The sequence below is a fragment of the Carassius carassius genome, chromosome 40 (genome assembly GCF_963082965.1).
Source record: "Carassius carassius chromosome 40, fCarCar2.1, whole genome shotgun sequence".
NCBI lineage: Eukaryota > Metazoa > Chordata > Actinopteri > Cypriniformes > Cyprinidae > Carassius > Carassius carassius.
Window position 1 is genome coordinate 8,152,041 of NC_081794.1, and position 23,616 is coordinate 8,175,656.

Below are 23,616 nucleotides of genomic sequence, written 5' to 3' on the forward strand. Positions count from 1 at the left end.
CCGCTGATCCTCCAGAGTCGGGGCTAGTCACCGCTGATCCTCCAGAGTCGGGGCTAGTCACCGCTGATCCTCCAGAGTCGGGGCTAGTCACCGCTGATCCTCCAGAGTCGGGGCTGGTCACCGCTGATCCTCCAGAGTCGGGGCTGGTCACCGCTGATCCTCCAGAGTCGGGGCTGGTCACCGCTGATCCTCCAGAGTCGGGGCTGGTCACCGCTGATCCTCCAGAGTCGGGGCTGGTCACCGCTGATCCTCCAGAGTCGGGGCTGGTCACCGCTGATCCTCCAGAGTCGGGGCTGGTCACCGCTGATCCTCCAGAGTCGGGGCTGGTCACCGCTGATCCTCCAGAGTCGGGGCTGGTCACCGCGGATCCTCCAGAGACTAGGCTGGTCACCGTTGACATTTCAGAGTCAAGTCAAGTCACCGGTGATCTTCAAGGACTGAGTCAAGTCACCGGTGGTCTTCAAGGACTGAGTCAAGTCACCGGTGGTCTTCAAGGACTGAGTCAAGTCACCGGTGGTCTTCAAGGACTGAGTCAAGTCACCTCTGATCTTCATGAACAAAGGCAAGTCACCATTGATCTTCATGAGCAAATGCAAGTCACCAATGATCTTCATGAGCAGTGTCAGGCCAGCACCAATCTTCTGGAGTCCAGTAAGGACACCAGGGGATTACCAGAGTTTTGTTGTCCCATTGATCCAGCCGCACGGAGGTCTGCTCCGCCTTGGGGGGCTCTGGTCCTGACCACATGGCTGTGGTGGTCTTCTGCTCCGCCCTGGGGGCCTTCCGCCCTGACCACATGGTTGTGGGGGTCTTCCGCTCCGCCCTGGAGGACTCTGGCTTCGTCCACAAGGACGTGGTGGTCTTCTGCTCCACCCTGGGGGGCTTCCGTCCTGACCACACGGTTGAGGTGGTCTTCTGCTCCGCCCTGGGAGGCTTCCGCCCTGACCACACGGTTGTGGTGGTCCTCTGCTCCGCCCTGGGGGACTCCAGTCTCCACCACATGGACGGTGTGGTCTTCTGCCCCGCCCTGGAGGGGCTTCATGTTGTTTTTTGTTTTTGTGTTCACTCCTGTCCCTGTTCCTCTCTGTGAGCCTGGCCCTCCGTCCCTCCCCCTGAACCTCCTCCGGTCCTCCTCCCTCCTGGTCTCTCTGTTTTGTGTCTACACTTCTGGTATCTGTTCCCCATGATTTTTTTTTTTCTGGCCCTCCGTCCCTCCCCCTGAGCCTCCACCTGTCCGCCTCCCTCCTGGTCTCTGTTTTGTGTCTGTCGTGGAGCGTCTGGGAGCCGCTCCGTAGAGGGGGGGTACTGTCACAGTGTCTGGGTTGTGTCCCTGGGTTTCCACTAGATGTCCCCCTTTCTCACGGTGTCTGTCACCTTATCACTTCCTGTTCCCTTATTTGGTCACCTTCCTCCTTGTTAGTAATTGATTGTTCCCCACCTGTCTCCTGTTCCCTCATTATCCTTCTGTGTATTTATACCCGGTCTGTCTGAGTCTGTGTTACGGAGTCCTTGTTTAATGTCCTATAGTTATTCATGTCCGTCGCTTCTTGCCTTGCTTTGCCTTGTCTTCGTGTCTTGTTTATGTTCGATATTCTGGTTTTGACCCTGCCTGGACTGTTTACCCCTTTGGTTTACCCTTTAATAAATGACTTACCTGCAATTGGTTCTATCTCCGTGCCTCATTGGATCCCTGCCGTGACAGTAAAGTAGATCTTGTGAGCAAGATTTGAGGATGACTGATGGTTACATTCTACATCACCCTAAAAGGAAAGATCTGTCATTATTTTAATTATTTAAGTTGGAGGTCTCTTCATTTAATTTAATTTTCAACAAAAGAAGATGGTAATGATAACAGCGGATCGTAGTCATTGACTTTCATAGTATGGGGGAAAAATACCATGGAAATCAATGAATACCATCTACCATCAACTGTTTGTTTACCAACATTCTTTGAAATATTTACTTGTGTTCAGACTTGTATAAGTTTCTTTATTCTGTTGACATGGATGTCAATGGCTGCCATCAACTGTTGGGTTACCAATCATTTTTATCAAGTTGTGACATTAGCAGCATTTAGTAAACATGAACCAAAAAAAAAAAAAAAAGAACTATAGAAAGTTATACATTATTAAAATCAAACGGTTTGTATTATTAATAATGGACCAAAGCTAACATTATAGTCATATTTGCATTAACTTAAATGAACAAAGATTAATAAATGCCATAACAAATGTATCATTCATAGTTTATGCCTTGATTAACATTAAGTAAAGAGATGAGATTATAGTAAAGTGTTACACAAATGGTTCACCTGAAAATTGAAATTTTTCAAAAAATGTACCAGGACTTTCATTTTAGGGGGGCTCAGCCCCCAATAAGGGTATGATTAAAAAATATTATTAGGTTAGGGTTGTATACTACTAATCTTACTGCAATCCACTATTCCATTGTATTCCCTGTATTTCATATATGTGAGTAGGAGTACTCACTGAGCCATATACAACACTGTAAAATAATTTGAAACATTTAGATGTGACCAATCACTAGAAAATTTTGAGTTGGAAATGCTGATTTTTTTTTTAATCAACAATACGGTTGGTTATACATCAAGTCACCCCCTGAAAATGTATTTCATTTCAAATCATTTAACTAACCAGCTAATATTCATTGAGAATATAGACAAAAAAAAATCTATTAATGTAATTGTCTATTGGTAATATGTTTAATCTGTTCTATATTTATTTCTATTTATTAAAAATAACAACATAAATTATTAATTGGCCACTTCTATAAATCAATTACATAAAAAAAACTGAATATTGGTCCAGTAACATTATGTAAACTGCAATTACAAGAACTGCACGATGCAGATGTCATATCATAGCAACACACACACACACACACACACACACACCAGAGCCGGACAGTAATGGAGTACATTTACTTGAGTACGGTACTTAAGCACAATTTTGAGGGATCTGTACTTTACTCGAGTATCATTTTTGGGTAGTACTCATGACTTTACTCAAGTACATTTGAGAGGCAAATATTGTACTCTTTATTCTGCTACATTTAATTTCAAGAATACAGTTAATTCTTCGGCCCCGTCCACACGGAGACGGAGCTTACCCCAATCCAATCTTTTTTTCCTCGTCTCAAGAAATATCCGCATCCACACGAAACCACAAAACGATTTAGTATACATGCCAGACCAGCATGTGGCGCTGTAATTCTGCCACAGAGATACACTAAAAATGGAGAAGACATGGACTATGCTCAAAAACCTTGTGCGTGGTACACAAACAAACCTGGAACAATACATTTATTAATCTGTGTTAATGTTAGTTAATAAAAAGAAAATTGTTCAGTGTTTGTTCATGTTTTTGTTGCTGTTAAGTGACCCAGCGGTGTCTGACTAGGGTGAGACCACTGATCTATAGTATAGAACTGGATTGCTCATGACGTCATTAAAGTGAAGCCACCACGCCGCCATATTGTTAATCACCTAGTGTGTGTAAATGTTCCATTGAATTAATAGGAAGTTGTATGATTTTAATGAGAAAACATCACCTAACAAGTCAGCATTTATAAATATGAAGTATCTCTGTACATTATTACAGTGCAAACACCCTAGGCATGTAAACGGTTATTTCCCCTACTTATTCAAAAGCTACGTTCATTACAGTAGTGAGCATCATGAACATGATAAACATCAGACGGACACGACCTCAACACATAACGACAAAGTGTTTGTTCTGAAATCTGAATTTATTCAGAGAAATAACTGACTATATACAGTACGGACTTAAAGACATAAAGATTTATTTCCCAGATATTAAGTTAAGCTTTTCATTTTATTATACAGCAGTATTAACAACATAATTGTATTATTCATTGTAATATATTAAAATCCATTTCTGATACTAATACGTTCATGTTTAATAAATCCTGAATAATTATGTTCATAAAGAAATAAGGTATATTTTGTGTTGGATCATTACCTGTCTCATCAGTGCGTAGCAGACACACCCACCTAAACGATTTAAATATATTGCTTATCATGCCCCAAAAGACCATAAACACTGCAGATAACATCTGAAGTAAACATTAATTTATTACACATAACATAAAAACGAGTCCCGTTTGACTGATTTGCTTCAAATCGAGTTATTTTAGGACAGCAGTTTGAATGTAACTTAATGGTGCTCTCTGCTGGTAGGGATTAGTAAAATGGCAGATTGAACACTTCAGGTGGCTTCACTGCCTGTTGGCAGTTTAGAACGCGATGAGCGATCCAGTCATATATATATAGATCAGTGGGCGAGACGTGGGCTGATCAAATTTATCCACTCTGGGACCCGGTTTAAAAAAATATCAGTTTCATTCTTCCCAAACGCCGGATCCGTCTGGACAAAACGCATATCCAGTAAAAAATTTGTGCGTATTAACAGAAACGCGTCTCCGTGTGGACAGAAAAAAAGGAAAAAAGAAAAATCTCGGAAACCCTCAATTTGTTGTTTCCCTCTCAAACGTGATTGGATTGTGCAGGCGCCACTGATTGGGACAGCCTATCAGCAATCACCTTCAGCTATCCGCCAAAGACTTTATGACATTTGATTGAATTGAAGTACAGTTAACACACACACACACACAAGGCCGGACTTACCATTGGGCTTGACTGGGCTCAAGCCCATGGGCCCCGCCCAATAGGGGGCCCCGCCCGTTTACGTTAGATTTTTTCAATAATATGTCAGTCATTTAATTTTTCATTTTAAAGTTTGTTGATTGGTCTAGCATTGTTACCTGGTCCTGCCCTGCAATGAAAAATGTAATTTAATTAGCTAAATTAAATGTCAGTCATCTTGATGAGCAGGGGAGCCCATCAATGAATCATCATCTCTTCAGTCAGAAACAGCGACCGAACAATGTCCAACTACAGATTCTTTATCCACTGATCCTGCTCGCTGGGGTAAAATTGATGAAAGCGTGCGTGCTTATTGGGCGCGAAAAGGTCCGGAGTCCGTTCAAAATAAGGATGCTAATGTCAAGGCTTCTGAACGCCACTACAAACATCAGAAGAGACTGTTTTCTAAAACTCATTTCAAACGCAAGCATTTGAATGGTGAGTACTTGCCCAGAGAATGGTTGCTCTACTCATCATCCACCGGTTGTGTGTTTTGTTTTGCTTGCCGTCTTTTTGGCGAGGGTGACGGTCAATCCCTTTTTGAGTCTGGCTATAATGACTGGAAACATGCTACCAGACGCATTGCCGAGCACGAAAATAGTGACAGTCATAGAAAGGCTATGTTTAATTACATCAACAGAGCAGCAGCTGATGGACTTATAGATTCTCAACTTAAAAAGCAGTTCGAGTCGCAATGCAATTATTGGAGTGAAGTTTTGCAAAGAGTGGTTTGGCTTTCCGAGGCTCCAGTGAAATATTTGGTCGAGCTGACAATGGGAATTATATGGGAATCCTGGAACTGATCAGTGAATTCGACCCATTCTTGAAATCACACATACAGATAACGTTATATGGCAATGCCGGGGTAGGAACCCCCTCATATCTCTCATCAAAAACGTGATGAATTTATAGAGCTAATGAGCAATAGAGTGCTTTCTGAAATCATTGCTGACGTGAAAGTGACAGTACTTTTCCATTTGCATTGATTAAACTCCCGACATGACGCACATTGATCAGCTTACATTTATTATAAGGTAGGCAATGTTTCACCCGAGGGCCTCGTAGAAGAGCGATTCTTAAAATTTCTCCCTATATCTAGCCACACAGGGAAGGCACTCTGTGATGCAGTGCTCACAGTTTACATGAGATGGACATAGATATTAGTAACTGCCATGGACAGTGCTATGATAATGCCGCAAACAGGGCAGGAGTGTACAACGGGCTGCAAGCTCACATCAAAGACATTAATCCACTAGTAGAGTGGGTGCCGTGCGCCGCACACACGCTTAATCTGGCTGGAGTTAATAGCGTAAACTGCTGCACAGAGACCGCCGATTTTTTAACTTCATTCAGACTTTGTTCAACTTCTGCTTGAAATCCACAGCTAGATGGAAGGTGGTAACTGCAGGTTTGCAGCCTAATTGAAACCACCGCATTGAGACACTAAAATCTCTCTCTGACACCAGGTGGGCTGCGCATGCACAGGCCACCAAGGCACTGTGCAGAAATTATGCCAATATTCAAGAGTCACTGATGAACATTGCAGAAGACAGCAAACAGAACCCGACAACACAAAATGATGCTTGGTCACTGCATAAAAAAGGAACAGGCGTGAGACTGCTTTTCTTTGCACTATGTGGAATTATGTTCTCCAACACTTTCATGGGACAAGTGTTGAACTTCAAGCTGTAGATCTGGACCTGTGCAATGCTGTTGATTTGGTGAGGTCACTGCGGGAATATATTGTTGGTTTGAAAGATGAATTTGATTTGTTTGAAGACCAAGCAAAAGCGATGTCTCCCACCGTTTCAGAAACATACAAACAAGACACACAAAGACAAAGAAAACGCAAGACTCATGTGGGTGAGTCTGCAACACCTGAGGTTCACTTATCAGGAAGAGAATGGTTCTCATCTGGTGTGTTTCTAGTTGGGATGGATAGGCTGCTGGCTGAACTTGATCGCCATTTTCAGTCCTATAATGACCTCAACAGCACTTTTGGTTTCTTGAACAACATATCTACCCTCTCTGCAGAACATCTTCATAAAAAAGCAGCAGATCTACAGAAGAGATACCACACTGACCTGGAAAATGAATTTTGCGAAGAAATCATCCAGTTCAAAGAATTCATCTGCCATGATGAGCCATCATCTGCTAGGGAACTTCTTTTGGGCATTAAGAAAACTACAGACCATCTTCCCAAACGTGGATGTTGCGCTCAGACTTTACCTGACATTACCAGTCACAAATGCAAGTGGGGAGCACAGTTTCTCCAAACTGAAACCAGTAAAAAAAATAGACTAAGATCCACAATTGTCCAGCGGAAATTAAATCATCTCACTCTGATGTCAATTGAGAGTGACCTTCTACGTAAGGTGGATTTTACTGATTTGATCAAAGACTTTGCTGCAAAGAAATCCAGAAGATGCCACTTCTAAATGAGATGACATACATGAAGTCATAACCTGATTACCTTTTTCTCTCTTTCTCTACCTTGCCTGTTGTTGTTTTATATGATCAGCCTCTGGATTCTGTTGTTGATGTCTTGCTTTCTTAAGATATGATAGTGTACTATTTTTATTTTATTTTATTGACTGTACATTTCTAATTTGTGTGCATAGTTTAGATTTTTCACTACAACACACACACAATTTATCTTGCACTTTGTTCAATGAGTTATTTTGCTATATTCTTGCAATTGAAGGCACTTCCTATTAGGGCTGTCAAAATTGCTCAAAATTGACGTTCGAAAATTCCCTCTAAAAAATACACGAATACTCGAACTATTCGAACATCTGGTGGCGCATGTTGTCAATGACGCGCATTGCGTCAATAACAGGCAAAAATAATACAAAGAGACATAACTTCTTTTATAGATAGTCTATTTAAGTTTAAACATATATGACAACGTATTACCTACACAAAACAAGGAAATCAACTAATGGCCAAGACTGCAGACCTCACGCTCTCTCACCCTCACGTTCTCTGCGCATAACAGTTTAAATGAACAAACTAGGGATGTGCACGGATAGTCGAACATTCGAATATTCGTTCTGCTCTAATTATTCGATAAATAAAAATGATATTCGAATTTCGCAAAAAAAAAAAAAAAGTTCACAATAAAACCTAATTTGGTCACTTTCTGTGATTCTCCACGGCATATTTGAAGGTGTATGCAAGCAAAAAATAATTAATGAATGATTAAGGGGCCAGGCGTGGAAAAGGCTATGAGCGCCGCTTTCTCCTTCTTTCCAAAGCGCTCGGGCAAAAGCGCTCCTGAGGCGACGCGTTCTCTCCATGAAGACGCGGAAATTTCAGCAAAGGATAAATGGATTTGCAGCACAAAAAAAAAATCGCTTTCAGTAGCTCTGCTACTAAATTTATTTTAAAATGGCAATCCATATACAGCTATGATCAGCTGTTCCTTCATCTTGACTGAGCTTTCAACATTGTTACAGGAAAGGATGAAGCTGAATGTTTAGTTCTTGTCACATGACCCGCAGTGCGCTTGCGGCATTCTGAAAGTTGAGATGTTTTTAACTCGATGCTGTGCGGACGCGCCTGGAAAAAACGGGACCGCATCGCACCGCGTGCGCATCGCGACCGCGTCGCTTCCATTATGAGCGTGCATACCTTGCGCCTACATTGGAAATAACGAACTTAAGCATGCAAAAGACGCGATATGTGAACGCCGCCTAAAAGAACCGCGGTCTTCTACAGTACTTCACATATGCCGTGGAGAATCACAGAAAGTGATCCAAGAACATTGTTGCAGCATCTCTCAAGCAACGAATAAACACCGCTAACTTGGAGAATGCAGTGAAAACTCCTCTTCTCGCGTCTGCCCTAGACCCTCGGCACAAACATCTCAGGTTTCTCGATGAAAACATGAGAGAAGTAAGAAAAAAAGCTTTTTTGAACATTATCAGAACATTTTCATTGATGCGAGTGGTGCGGATGCAGTCGCCACGATGAAGAAGATGCAATGCCCACTCGTCGGAAAAGGCTGAGCCAGTTCTCCAGCGATGATTACAGAGAGTCCAGCCGAGACGAGTGGGAACAGTTCTTGCTGGAGCCACGTATTCCACCAGATGAGGATCCCATTCAGTGGTGAAACGAAAACACGAAGCGCTTCACAAAACGTATTCGCTTAGCACACCGTTATTTGTGAGTCCCGTCAACCTCTGTGCTGTCAGAGCGTGTTTTCTCCGCAGCCGGCCTTATTGTTAACAGACTTAAGGAGCCGACTTTCCCCCAATCATGTTTACATGCCCGTATTTCTTAACAAGAACATTTGAAACAATAGAAAAAAAGAAAAAAAGATTTGCTGACAGTTTAAAAGTTAAGTGTAAGCTACATTCGGTACAATAGCCTAATTGCTGCAGGCTGCTTTACGGTTATTCTTTGTTCACTTTTTTTTTTTTTTTTTGCTTTTAATCTGTACTTTTGTTTGTTTGCACGCATTATTAAAGGTTTTCAGCTACAAAACACGATGTGTAATGTTCAAGCTTATTGTAAGCTTGTTCAAAATGACAAAAACAAATGTTGCTGAAAAATAACATCTGACTCATTAAACTTAATTTAAATAAACGAATATTCGAATATTTGTTTTTTGTCAGCTCAAATATTCGAATGTGATATTTGTGGAAAACGCCCATCCCTAGAACAAACACATTTTTGTGCAAGCAATTTAAGGTCGCGACTGTTGTCCCAAATATAGCAGGCTTAATTCAGTGATTGAAACAAATATTATTAATATTAATTGAAGTTTTACAGCATATAGAACTGACATTGAATGCTCAGAGCGAGCTGTGCTGTGGTAAACATGGAACTTTTCCTTGATATGAAACGATAAATAATCAAACCTCGGATGCATTGCTTGACAGAACTCCCCGAAGCGTGCCCCATCCGCGATACTGATCGGTCTCATGTCCTTAAAAATGAACTAAATAATTTTATCCGTTATGGCCTCTTATCATGTTGCAGACAAAGTGCTTGCGGCGGGCGATGCAAAGTATCGTTAAGTGTCAAGACGTGACTGTTTAGCTGGAGTTCCACACATTATGCCATGCTCATTTGGGTGCACATTTTTGAGATGTGACCTCATGTTGCTAGTTGTCGAATGGTATGCTAACTGTATATTAAATAGCTTGCATACAACAATCTCGCGAGTCAACAATTTTACCTCACTTTCTCTGCTGCGGTCGAGTTGGGCTCTGCACTTGCTGGCATTTTCCATGAAGACGTGTTAACTTTCAGCAGTGATGCTGTGCCAGACAGTGCGACTCCTGTGAGGCTGTGACCTGTCCCTGAACCCTCAGGCGCTAGCGCGACCACTCGCAAAGCAGACAACCACGCCTCTACTACCGCGGGCCTTTTTTTCCACATTTTTTTTTTTAAATTCGAATATTAAATTTCACCTTCGAAATTCGTTTTTTTTTTTTAACTATTCGAATACATATTCGAATTTAGAATATTCGTTGACAGCCCTACTTCCTATATTATAATTGCTATCTTATATTAGCCTACCACTAAATTTGAACAAAGTTAGGCATGTTCTATGAAGTTCTATTTATGTATTTTTACTAGAGTACTAAATTACATCTAATGATCTTTAAAATGCCATGGTAATGAGAAAATGCTTATTTAATTTTGTTATTTATTATTCTCTAAGATTGTAATTTATGTGATGTAGTAGACATACTGTAGGTCAAAGTCAGCCTAACACTGCCTATATGTATACTGGAGATGTATATAATCTATACAATATGTCAGCACTTACCAAGAACAGTTTTTTTTTAAAGATTTATACACTCATAGATTTAGCTATTTATATGTAATACAAATGATTTGTTATGATTGCAACCTTACAAGGTATTTGTTTGTTTTGTTTGTTTAAAACTCTAGCAGAGGTTTATCAGAGCGTTGCCATTGTGCTATTGCCTTGTGGGCAAGTGAGAAATCTTAAAGCAACATGGTAAAACTATTTTACTTTCAATTCCTTTTACATTCTCCAAGGTATTAACATTTTTCATAACTCCATGTAGGACGTTTCTGTACATAAATGTAAGCACTGTGGCAGTAGTAATGCAATATTTAGAAAATGTACTCTTGTACTCTTGATACTCAAGTACTTTTAAAAACAAGTACTTCAGTACTTTTACTTAAGTAGACATCTGACTGTAGTAATTTTACTTTTACTTGAGTAAAATTTAGCAAGGGGTATCTGTACTTTTACTCAAGTAATTAAACTGTGTACTCTGTCCGCCTCTGGCACACACACACACACATACACACACACACACACACACACCTTGTACTCTCTGATGTTCGCTCTGCTCGGCACCCCTGCGGATTGAAAAACGCGCTGAATCCATGCAGACTCAGATCAGGGGTGGAGCCGAAACTTTACGCAGTTTGCCACATTTCAAATGAGTTTTTAAAGGGAACTGAAGCAATCACAAATTAATTAATCAAATAATTTTTGGGGGGGGGCTAGTCTGAAGCCCCCCTAAAAAGGGCCTAGTGACGCCCCTGGTACTTACCCTCAGGCCTTCCAGGATGTAGTTTCTTGATCTAAATAGATCTGGAGAAACTTAGCATTGCATTAGCATTGCATCTGAGGGAAGCATTATTATAGATTATAGCCCCGTATTTTGTTCAGTAACAAAGATTTAAAGTTAAATTCCTTAATGGTGGGTTTGTTTCTTAGAGCACACAGCATTTCACTTCACATGACATTGACTTGACTCTTGATTGATTACATGTGGATTATAGAGACGCTTTTTGACAGCCGCTTGAACTCTCATTCTGACGGCACCCATTCACTGCAGAGGATCCACTGATGAGCAAGACGCATTGCTAAATTTACCCAAATTTGTTCAAATGAAGAAACAAACTCATCTACATTTTAGAGGTTGAGTAAAAACTCAGCAAATTTTCAATTTGGGGTGAACAAGGCCTATTCCTTTAAAAACCTTTTAATTGTGTAATTTGATCCAGACATTTCTTTATGGTTTTTCACCATTATAGTTCAGCAGTCATTAATAACTGTTAAATAAAATGTGAGCAAGTCTTTGTGAAAGCTTGATAAAAACTGTACGATTGCATTATTATGCAAATCTCATCATCTTATGCAAACCCCTTCAATTCAAGATGTTAAGCACTGAAGCTTATTAAATATTTAAGTATGCAAATGAAGATTTTTTTCTCTGCTATTAGAAGAGCAACAAAGTATAGCATTGCTGCCGATTTTCCCTATGGTTTATGCCATTACATCAGCTACAGATTATGTTGAACTTAGTCACAAAAAAGGCTGACGTGAAAAGCGGTTAAGCTATGACAGCTATAATGCACAACAGTTGGTCTTCTAACTGATGAGATTTAATTAAATTGACACATAACCTCTAGCTAATGTCAGTCACAGCAATCCAATCAATGACACATTAGCTGCATCAGAGCTCGGCATGTACATTGCTCAACCTGTGCTAATAGGTTATTTTCTTAGAGAGCTGATTAGCACATGCAATTTTTGCACAATGTTGCATCTTATAAAGACATTAATTGAGGGACAATGACCATGCATAATGTATTTCTGACAATCTCTCTACAAGCTAGATTCAAATTCTGCCAACTCCAATAGCTCACGGATGAAGGTTTTATTGCTGTTAGCAGAGATATGAGCATTGCTTATTAAGTTTCCATTGAGTGATGCACTAATAATGTCCAGCTGCATGTGGAATATCAAACTATAGAATAATTTCAGTGACGGTGACACAAAACACAGAGATTTCATAGCCGAGGTGCACAGTGTGTAGTGCTTCTTTAAAATTATTATTATTTATAGAGGTTATGTTATATGATATCATGAGATTGGTGGATATTGAAAACAGTTATAAGTTATAATAATAATAATAATAATAATGTAATAATAATTCTGTCATCATTTACTCACTAAACAGTTGACGGTAGATATAGTATTATTATTACTTTTTAAATTATTATTATTTATTTGTTTTCATTTTCCAGTTTGATTACAAAGTGCTCAAAAGAAGAAAGAAACTCATACAGGTTTTCAAGAATTTGAGGGTAAGCAGAATTTAAATAATAATAATAATAATAATATATTATAATATCTCCAATATAATAATAATATATTTTTGGGGGTTACTCTTTAATAAACCATTTTTAATAATGGGATGATGTGCACTGTTCCACAGCATATCAAGTTAATGTCACAAAGTATGATTTGAGATCACAGAAAATAAAGAAGAGATTGTACTAAATATTGATGTCAGTTCAAATATCATGGGAAAGTTAGTTGGGTATCTGTGAGACCACAGGGGAAAGAGAAAGTATATTCTTTCTTCAAAGCAAAACAGAGATAAAACACAACAACATTACCAAAAATATTGACACGCATTGAATTATGATATGGTATATACAACATATTATATTTTATTCATGCTTTGGTGTAACTCACAATTACTGTACACTCTCTACGCTTTCTACTTTTGCCCATGCTCACCTCAGCTAAGCATAACTTTTTAACACCACTTATTGGGCAGTACGCACGCACACACACACACACACACACACACACACACACACACACACACACACACACACACACACACACACACACACACACACACACACACACACACACACACACACACCAGCCTTAATGGCTCAGTTACACTCTAAAAAATGATGGGTTGTTTCAACCCAACTTTGGGTCAAATATGGACTTTTTAAATATATAATCTGATCAATGTCTTGAGGTGTGGTAACCATAGTATAAGCAGAATAATTGACGACGGGCCTTTGAATTATTAGAAAAACAATCCACACCTGATGTGTGCATTATTTTTCTAATAATTCAACGGCCCGTCGTCAATTATTCCTTACATAAGATTCAGGGATTCTAGAGAAATCTCAGTCTCTGCTGGCCAAGGCAGGAAACCTCAGATTAATGTGCATGACCTATTGAGCCCTCAGAAGGCATTGCATAAGAAACCGTCATGCTGTGGTGTCAGATATAGCCACGTGGGCTCACAAGTACTTTGGAAAACTGCTGTCATTTAACAGTCCTCCGCAGAATCAACAAACGCAACTTGAATATTTGTTACTCTAGGATAAAGATATACATTAATTCTGTGCAGTGATGTTGCCGGGTTCTCTGGGCAGGAGTTCATCTCAGATAGTCAAGAAAGACAGTGGATATGTGTGCTGTGGTCAGATGAGTCCATGTTTCAGCTCATTCTTCAGAATAATGGACATCAAATTCTCATCCCCAAAGACCAAAGGGAGCATCCAGACTTTCACCTGGGACAGATGCAGAAGCAAACGTCTGTCATGGTATGGGGTGCAGCAGTGTAAATGAAATGAAGATTTGTCTCCTGTTGAAAATGTATGATCAGCCATGAAAAGGAGAATCAGTTAATGACAATCACAGACTGCTGAGCATCTAAAATCTGGTATTAAGGGAGATTTGCTTGCAAAACTTTAACAATTATATCCTCAATTCCAAAACAATTAAACATTGTAATTAAAAGGACAGTTGATGTGACAAAGTGTTAAGCATGCTTCTGTAAAATCTTTTTTTTTTTCTTTTTTTGGAGTGTGTTGCAGGCATTAAAATCAACGTTTGTTTACATTTACAAAAGAAAAATAAGTTGGCCAGTGAAAACATTTTTCTGACTAATTTAGTCTATTAGATAAATGTTAGAGAGAATTAAAAAATAATATATCATTGATATTTATGATATTTCAGAAAACAGCCATTTTTCCTGAAATTGGGTTTGTATTATTGATATTCAAAAATCCAGGCCAAATGTCAAGGGAATTTCAGAGTACCCAATCTAGTATGTTGTTTTTCAGATTTGGCTTACCTGAAATTAATTTAAAAGCAACCAAGCCCATATATGTGGGAGATTATATAAGGTAAAACAAAACAGCAAATAAACTCTCAGGTACAATCTTTTTGTAATGGGTTTGCTGATGTACTAATGGACTAAGCTGAGTGGCATCAAGATTTCCACAGGAATCTCGACATGCTTATTCTCTTTTTTCATGTCTCCTCTCATCTCTACAGGGTGCATGGAAAATCTCAAGTCACCACGGTAACAAGAGTGCCCGTGCTCTCACTTCAAACTGACAGCGTTGTGTCCATAAACATATCCTTTGAGGAGATGTCAGAGGCCAGTCTCCTGGGGTTCTTCAAATCAAAATTTCATAATATATAGACAAGGGTAAAATTGATTTACATCCACATCAAAAAGCCATCCAAATACTGATTAAAACCCATTAGGCAGTTACTTATCATTTTGTTTTCTTAAAGGGTTATTTTACCCCAAAATAAAAAATACTCTTGTGGACATGTGTTGAAGAATAACATGGAAGGGAATAAACTGTTAAATAAAATCAATCTTTCTTTATTTATTTATTTTTGCTCACAAAAAGTATTCTCATAGCTTCAGAAATTCATGTTGACCCTGGTACTGCTGTCACATGGACTATTTTAATGTGCAACCCATTCTCACTCCAAAGGCGTCAAAAACCGAAGCATGGTCAAGCGCCCCTAGCGTCACTTTTATGACGCCAAATGTGCCTCTCCGCGTCGCAGTTTCGACGCACTACTACGTCCTTCATTGCTTTCAGTAGGGAAACTTTTGAGATGTTTAACGCTATGAAATCACGTTCAAGAGTCTCATTCAGCACACATCGCGATGCTTGCTGTCAGTTCCACAGTTTGGGTGAGTAGTCGTAAATAGGGTGACCACCCGTCCCGCGTAGCGCGTGCGCGCACAGCGTTTGAAGCCCAATTCATGCATCCCGCAAATTGAGACTGTGTCACGCAAAATCAATGCTTGCTCAAAAAAAGTTGATGGCTCTATATCCTCGAGCCACAGGCAGCCAAACGAACATTACTTGACAGTTCAGCACGCTACTGCGAGAGCGGGAGCGAACGAGTTTGAATGAGAGATGAAGTTTACATCTTTATTATTTCTGTTTTAACGTTTTTCCTACATTATTTATATTAAAATATGTTATGTAGGCAATAACTCAGTTTACTATTTGACTAATTTAGTGAGGTGGCATCGTTGTTAACTTACAAAAATGGTAATTTGGTGGATAATTGACATTTTTCCGTTAATAACAGGTAGTGTAGGCTATTCCGATGTAAAATTAACAGTCGCCTGTGGACGCTCAACAACCATCTTATCTGAGCTCAAAACGCTGCTTGAGCAAGTGTCAAGATACTAAAAGTAATAAATACATAATTATGAACGTTTATGTGTGTTTATTTTTGTTCTCAGTACGTTATTTTAATAGCAATTATATTGTAAAAGCATTACAATATAATTATAAAAGCATTACAATATATATATATTCATGCCTTCCTGAATAGTGAACTCAACTGCCATACACTATATAGGGATTAGTGAATGAGTGAATTCCCTTCCCTTGAGTTGTGATGTCAGACTTTTTTTTTTTTTTACTTTTCCTGTGGTGTTGAGCAACTACAATTCATTTTAATCCTATAATTTTATATTATAATTTATTTAAAGTGAATAAATTGTAATGAAAAATTAATAAAATAGCTAAAGTAAATCGTAAGTGGAAGTGCATCTGTCAATTCTGTCATGAGCATACATCAGCAATTACACATGTTTAGGGGAATAGGGCATTATTAATATACCAATGTAAGGTGGTATGTGCTAGAAATGGGTAAACCACTATCAGTGTCTGCCCATGGGGTGTCCCACATTGTCCCTCAGAAACGTACCCCTTGTCCCCCCTTGGGCTTATTAGCAGGTGGTCACCCTAGTCGTAAATACACTCTTTTAATGCCTTTTATAAAATTTATTCTGTCTTCTTTATTAATCAGATTAGCGCCATATGTTTAATCGATGTATTATATCGGTCATCCGCGGCTGTCTTTGAGTTTCATTGCGTTTAAATAAATGAACACAGCTGCTAATTGGTGTGATTAAACTCTATTGGTCACGTGATGTGCCATAGACCTTCGATCCGTTTTATATTAATTTCAGGTTCAATGATGTAAGTTGTTTTTGTAGTAAAATCACGACACTTGTAATAGACACTAGTAATAAATGAAATTTGAAGTTAAAACACAGTAAACTGGACATTTACCATGTTTTATTACCACAGTAACTGTAGTTTTACTATGGTATATTAATAATCAATACAACAATACAATAATCACCAAACCAGCTATGTTTGTATCACTGTAATGTTAGTGTTTTTATGTGCTTTTATATGACAGATCACAGTAATCATATACGGTACCATGCTTTTAATACCTTTTAATGTAAATCCAAAAAAATAAAACAAATTAAAAATAAACAAATAATAAAAAAATGTATTTTTCCATTCATTCATATCAGTTTATATCTAAATATTTTGCTCACAGATCATTATTAACATTCTGTATATAATTAAATTGTATTTTCTCTCCCCTTTTTTATTCTTTTTATTTTTAGCTGAAAAGACATAAAGGCAGTCAGCCCAGTGGTGTTTCTGGAGAGGTATTCCTTCAGAAATGGAGAAGACAGAAAGCTGCGGAGGCAGACATTTACAGCAGTAAGTCTGTGATAGTTTGTCCCTTTTATCAAACATTCCTGCTGTTATCATTTGTACAGCATTTGTTGTTTCTTAAACTGTTGCACTGTCCAAATACCCACACTTGCCATCTTTTGCACTTGACCACTTGGTTACTTATTTGAAGTCTTTCCTGTATTTGGCCTAGTGTTCGAGTGAGCATGATGACCATAAGTGTGTGTCGAACTTTTCATGACCTGATGACTGTGTTTCCCAATCCTGGTCCTGGAGAACCCCAACACTGCACGGATTTGGTGTCTCTCTTATCTGACAAACACACTTTTGAGGCCTTGGAGTCTTCACTGATGAGGTGATGAGTTGAATCAGGTGTGTTTGATCAGGGAGACATCTCAAATGTGCAGTGTTGGGGTTCTCCAGGACCAGGATTGGGAGCCACTGCCTTATGGGACACACTTATATGTTTACAGAGATTTTTAATATCTAATTATCAATATTTCACATGCTGTACATTGGACAGCTTTCTGTGACCTCTTGTGAGATCTCGGCAAAAAGTCTGACGATTTATTCCAAAACATGATGCATGATGGGATACACTAAGCGTTGTATAGTGCTCCGGAGCAGTATTGGAGAGGTTAAGTGTGTGTTAAGGATGCTGTGCTTTGGCATTATTAAGACTGGGAACAGTCTCGTTCACACGCTGTCACGTACACACACTCTCAAGTGGCCAAGACTGCAAGTGTGGGTATCTGGACACAGTCAAAGTCTTAAAAATGAACCCTAAACACAGTTGCACATCACAGTCTTAATTCAGTTTAACACTTGTATGATATTGTACAAGCCCCAGGACTGTCTCATCTGACACTATCAAAATAATTCATATGACTATAGCTTGCTATTAATTACTTGCTTTCAATAATGGATGCATTTAACATTTAATTACACAGCATCTTTACAGAGGCTGCTTTTATGGTCTAAACAAAACCCAGTGTAATGTATAAGTTGAATGTAATTTAATAATATTTCCTTCCTTTCTGTCTTACAGGATTGTTTGCAGATAACACTGTAGTTCTCCATCATGCACAAGGACTCACCTCGTTAAATCTTTATCTCCTACACACACAGAAATGGTCCCTGGATCAGTGATTAGACTTTTCAGTGGTTTGATTTTTGCAGAATATGTAACTTTGTTTTAATTATAAGCTCATAATGAATACATTACAGAACCAGTGATGAAAACAATAGTTAAAAATAGTATTTTTTGTATTGATAAAGCATTGTGTTCTCTTTTTCAAGCTTCATAAAGTAAACTTTACTTGGTGTCTTCCTAATGCTTTTATCATAAAAAAAGCATCAGTTCTCATGAGGAGTTTTAGTAAAGGACATATTCATACACAGTCATCCCCTGAATTCATGATATTATTGTCAAAGGTAGCAGGTGTTTGTTTTCCTGAACACTTTCTCTGTCTTTCATTGTTCGGACAATCAGTGTTTATTTGATGCTGTGCTGATAGAGTTTTATAGATGATATTGCACACTTGACATGCATGTCTTCATGGTGTTATTTTGTGAGTTTGAAACATTTACATTGTGTTGTATAACATTTTGGTCAATTAAATATTTTAGAAAATTGATCTTCCAGTGTTCTCTGAAAGACATACTGTATTTACTGTTTTGTTTTTTAATAAAAACATTTTCATTTGCATACTGAAAATAGTTAACGTTTACAACATAACTGCCTTTTTATTCTTTATGGTGGCAAAAACGAGCTTGGTGACAGAGGATGCAGTGTAGTAATTTGGGCACGCTGTCTTTAAATGAGTTTGACATATCAATAAATAATGGAACTTCCTTACAAAAATATTCATGTTCATTTTGCTTTATGTATTTATTCGTTCATTCATTCATTCATTTCTTTCTGTTTTTATTCCTAGAGTTCAAATGGTAGCGAATGGTAAATCACAGAAACACAAATGTGAACAATGTTAACTTTAAAACACAATGTAATATACAATGTAAATTTTAGAAGCACATCATTTGATTAGTAAATATATTTGTCTTTGATCAAAAATAAAACAGAATCTAATAAGTAACAAATTTAATCTATTGTTAACCGAATCTATCCCTTCAGCCGAAAAACTAAAGACATCTGTCATAAATGGATAAGGAAGTGTGACGCCGCTGAGCAACTTTGATGTCATTGGCTGTCAATTTTCAGGACAGTCCGTGGTTGGACTATCTTTTAACCCATATTAAACAGCGCATCATGTTAAAAAGTATGTTTTGCTGCTATCATCACATTAGTAATATATTAAGTCAACAATGAAGTGTTGCTATCTTGAGAAAAATTACATCTTTAGGGAGATCATAACCCTAAGCATAACTTCAATGAACTACAAAAAACAGCCCCTAGTTTTGCCTTTCCATAGATAGAACGACGGAGGCTTGTGGGTAATGTAGTTTAAAACTTTTTATTAACGAAACAAAATAAATTATTTATTTTAAGGAAAACTGGATATCTAAATATGTTCATTGTGCAAACCTCTATGATATATTTGAGAGGCAGGCTGAAATGTGGTATTTTACAGTGAGCAATATTTAAAATGCCTTTATGTCAGCTTTCCATTTATTTCTTAAATATCAGCTCAACATTATTTTATCAGCATAGCATAAGTAATAATCCTGCCTATTTTCTCTTTGATATGTTAATTGGACTCTGATTTACAGCCATTTGAAATGTACATTTTTGGGCTCTTCCGGGGGGTGCTACTGGGCCCCTGGGGGTAGAAGGGCAGTAAAACCTACATATATGTATTCTCCTCATCATGGACAACAAACTGAGCTGAGTCACATTTATATCTGACAGTTTTCACAGTCCACCTTTTTTTATTTTTACATCATGGCTATTATACCTTTTGACAGGACATTGTGAGGCCATCTGATGAAACGTGGAAAAATTAGAAAGAAATTATTTAATAATGAAAATAATAGATTATTTCCTTGATTTTTGAAGTAAATTGCAATAAATATAATGGATGAACCTGCAACAACTTGCCGTTATCTATTCCCCATGGTAAAGCATTTATCAAGGACAATTTACTGTATACACATTGTGATACTTCACTATTACACAAGGACAAATTCATGCAGTGCTAAGAATACTATATATATATATATATATATATATATATATATATATATATATAAGCTAATTAGCAAAAATCTGTGTAAAAATGTCCTCCTCACCCCCGTATCTGGCTCCTCATGTGCTGGACACCAGTAATGTGGATGCTCTTGGTTTAAATGCAGTTCAAGATCCACATTGACCATTCCTGCTACATTCTCAGTTATCCCTCAAATGTTTGTAACAATAAAGCCCATGGCACCATCTTGTAATGCAAAATAATTAATCTCGTAACTCCCTTTATTTCACAAAAAATTGGCATATTTGTTACTAAAATATAAAAAATAACTTTCTGGTGTAATGATGTCCCAGATGTTATTAATCCGATCAAAAATGTTTATGTCTTAAGTAAAAAATAATCCCAATAATTAATATGTAGTTTTGCCAAGTCTAAAATAAACACATATGAGCCTACCTAGTAAAATTATGTATTTACCATAAAAGCAGCCTCTGTAAAGATGCTGTATAATTAAATGTTAAATGCATCCATTATTAAAAGCAAGTAATTAATAGCAAGCTATAGTCATATGAATTATTTTGATAGTGTCAGATGAGACAGTCCTGGGGCTTGTACAATATCATACAAGTGTTAAACTGAATTAAGACTGTGATGTGCGACTGTGTTTAGGGTTCATTTTTAAGACTTTGACTCTGTCCAGATACCCACACTTGCAGTCTTGGCCACTTGAGAGTGTGTGTACGTGACAGCGTGTGAACGAGACTGTTCCCAGTCTTAATAATGCCAAAGCACAGCGTCCTTAACACACACTTAAACTCTCCAATACTGCTCCAGAGCACTATACAACGCTTATTGTATCCCATCATGCATCATGTTTTGCTATAAATCGTCAGACTTTTTGCCGAGATCTCACAAGAGGTCACAGAAAGCTGTCCAATGTACAGTATGTGAAAATTGATAATTTGGCAGGATTGGCAGTGGCTCCCAATCCTGGTCCTGGAGAACCCCAACACTGCACATTTGAGATGTCTCCCTGATCAAACACACCTGATTCAACTCATCACCTCATCAGTGAAGACTCCAAGACCTCACAAGTGTGTTTGTCAGATAAGAGAGACACCAAAAGTGTTGGGTTGGGGTTCTCCAGGACCAGGATTGGGAAACACAGTCATCAGGTCATGAAAAGTTCGACACACACTTATGGTCATTATGCTCACTCGAACACTAGGCCAAATACAGGAAAGACGTCAAATAAGTAATCAAGTGGTCAAGTGCAAAGATGGCAAGTGTGGGTATTTGGACAGTGCAACAGTTTAAGAAACAACAAATGCTGTACAAATGATAACAGCAGGAATGTTTGATAAAAGGGACAAACTATCACACTGTCTGCCTTTGCAGCTTTCAGTTTTCTCCATTTCTGAAGGAATACCTCTCCAGAAACACCACTGGGCTGACTGCCTTTATGTCTTTTCAGCTAAAAATTAAAATACAACTAATAAAAAAGTTGAGAGAAAATAAAATCGAATTATATACAGAATGTTAATAATGATCTGTGAGCAAAATATTTAGATATAAACTAATATGAACAAACTGCAAGATGGAAAAATAAATTTTTTATTATTTATTTATTTTTAATTTGTTTTATTTTTTTGGATTTACATTAAAAGGTATTAAAAGCATGGTACAGAACATATGATTACTGTGATATATGTCATATAAAAGCACATAAAAACACATTACAGTGATACAAACATAGCTGGTTTGGTGATTATTGTATTGTTGTATTGATTATTAATATACCATAGTAAAACTACAGTTACTGTGGTAAAAACATGGTAAATGTCCCGTTTGCTGTGTTTTAACTTCAAATTTCATTTATTACTATTGTAAGTGTCGTAATTACCATTATTTTACTACAAATACAACTTACATCATTGAACCTGAAATTAATATAATAAGGATCGAAGGTCTATGGCACGTCACGTGACCGATAGAGTTTAATCACACTAATTAGCAGCTGTGTTCATTTGTTTAAACGCAATGAAACTCAAAGACAGCCGCGGATGACCGATATAATACAGCGATTAAACATATGACGCTAATCTGATTAATAAAGAAGACAGAATAATTTTTATAAAAGGCATTAAAAGAGTGTTTTTACGATTACTCACCCAACCTTTGCCACTTGTAAAATGATGGCAAGTATCGCGATGTGTGCTGAATGAGACTTCTTGAACGTGATTTCATAGCGATAAACATCTCATGTCCTCACATCGAAATTCTGACGCCAAAAGTTTCCCACTGAAAGCAATGAAGGTGGTAGTGCGTCGAAACTGCCACGCAGAGAGGCACATTTGGCGTCATAAAAGTGACGCTAGGGGCGCTTGACCATGCTTCGGTTTTTGACGCCTTTGGAGTGAGAATGGGTTGTTTAATGATGTCTTTACTGCCTTTCTAGGCCTTGAACGTGGTAGTTGCGTTGCTGTCAATGCTGGGTCAGAAAGCTCTTGGATTTCACTAAAAAAAATCTTCATTTAAGTTCTGAAGATGCATGAAGGTCTTACGGGTTTGGAATGACATGAGGATGAGTAATTAATGACAAAATGTATTTTTTGTGTGTGAACTAACCCTTTAAGTGGTCTTTTAAGTACAGTTGTTTTGTAAATATACTTTTAAGTGTGTTTTGGGACTCGGTCCGATGCTGTGGTCAAAAGCATTTATCAAAAATCACTTAGTGCACCTTTAAAATGCATCTGTTGCTTATCAGTGTATTTTATTTGTTTGCTCTGTTATGTATTGTTTAATGCATAGTTTTATTTATACATATATACCTCATTAGTGTCTGCTTTTATGGGCTGCTTTACTAAGCTGTTTACATCTTGGTTGTTATTGCAACCAGAGGCTGTGCAATGTTGTGCAAACTCATTGATTTTAACTGTGAGTGACACCACATTGACTGTTCCAAGATGGAAAACATGATGTTGTGTCTACGGCAGTTGAATGTGGAATCTATGTATACATATCTATGGTATAAGGCCTTTGGCAGTATTATGCTGTGTTGGTTGAAGCTGAAACACAGTGTCATTGTGTGACTGTGAGAATAAGCATCAAACCACTGAGAATTCATCAATATTGCACCCTGACACAAATGGCAAACTTGCACACATGTATATTTAGATGTAGGTTTAAACGTGGAAAAATAAA

The 23,616-nt window shown here is 38.1% G+C and overlaps 1 long non-coding RNA gene across 1 annotated transcript in view; it reads right to left on the reverse strand.

Moving 5' to 3' along the window:
* Positions 1-17,953, reverse strand: part of LOC132122611 (uncharacterized) — a 50,790-nt gene extending 32,837 nt beyond the window's left edge. Inside the window, exon 1 of the long non-coding RNA XR_009426402.1 lies at positions 17,592-17,953. This is a non-coding gene — a long non-coding RNA (uncharacterized LOC132122611). The remainder of the gene's footprint in view (positions 1-17,591) is intronic.
* Positions 17,954-23,616: the final 5,663 nt, after the last annotated feature.